At 45.4% G+C, this 745-nt stretch overlaps 1 protein-coding gene across 7 annotated transcripts in view; it reads left to right on the forward strand.

The window, feature by feature from the left end:
• MEIS2 (Meis homeobox 2) overlaps nucleotides 1-745 on the forward strand; it is a 214,867-nt gene that overhangs the window by 6,245 nt on the left and 207,877 nt on the right. The window lies entirely within an intron of this gene.

Consider the following 745-nt stretch of genomic DNA (forward strand, 5'->3'; position numbering starts at 1 on the left):
GCGAGGGCGGGCTGGGGGTGGGGGCTGGGGGCAGTGAGGGGCCGGCCCGCGCGGGCCACTTTTAGGTGCGATTCTTTTGCTAATTTGCACGATTTCAATATTAAAAGTACTTAAATCCGCTTTCAAAGGCCTTGCTCACCATTCATCTTGAGTATTTCCTTCTTTAGTGAGGACGGATTTCGCTGGGTACGCTGTTCTAAAAAGCCTTTTCTATCCAGAGAAGCGACTTTTTTTTTTCTTGCTTGCTTGCTTTTTTCTGTATGTCTTTCTTTCTTTCTTTCTTTCTTTCTTTCTTTCTTTCTTTCTTTCTTTCTTTCTTTCTTTCTTTCTTTCTTTCCGTCTTTCTTTCCGTCTTTCTTTCTTTCTTTCTTTCTTTCTTTCTTTCTTTCTTTCTTTCTTTCTTTCCGTCTTTCTTTCCGTCTTTCTTTTTTTTCTGGTCTGAGGTCGAGGGAGGGGACGTTTAAAGAGGACTCAGGCGGAGAAAGAAGGCCTGGCCCGAGGAAAGCAGGGTCCTTACAAATAGTACAGTGACCATCAGGGGAAAAGACATGAATGCTTAGGCTCAGGTTGAGTCAGATTCTTACCCCGTGGCCAATGAGGCAGAGATGATCAGTAATCACTTGGTTTTTCTGACTGTTTCTTGATGGGTGGGTTTTGCCTGGCCACCTGCCCGTTTCTTCTCCCCCTGCCCAATTCCCTGGCTACTACCATCCAACACCCAGTCACAATCTCAGAATCACAGAGC

Source organism: Carlito syrichta, unplaced genomic scaffold (assembly GCF_000164805.1).
Source record: "Carlito syrichta isolate Samal-C Ts95f unplaced genomic scaffold, Tarsius_syrichta-2.0.1 Scaffold314286, whole genome shotgun sequence".
Classification (NCBI taxonomy): domain Eukaryota; kingdom Metazoa; phylum Chordata; class Mammalia; order Primates; family Tarsiidae; genus Carlito; species Carlito syrichta.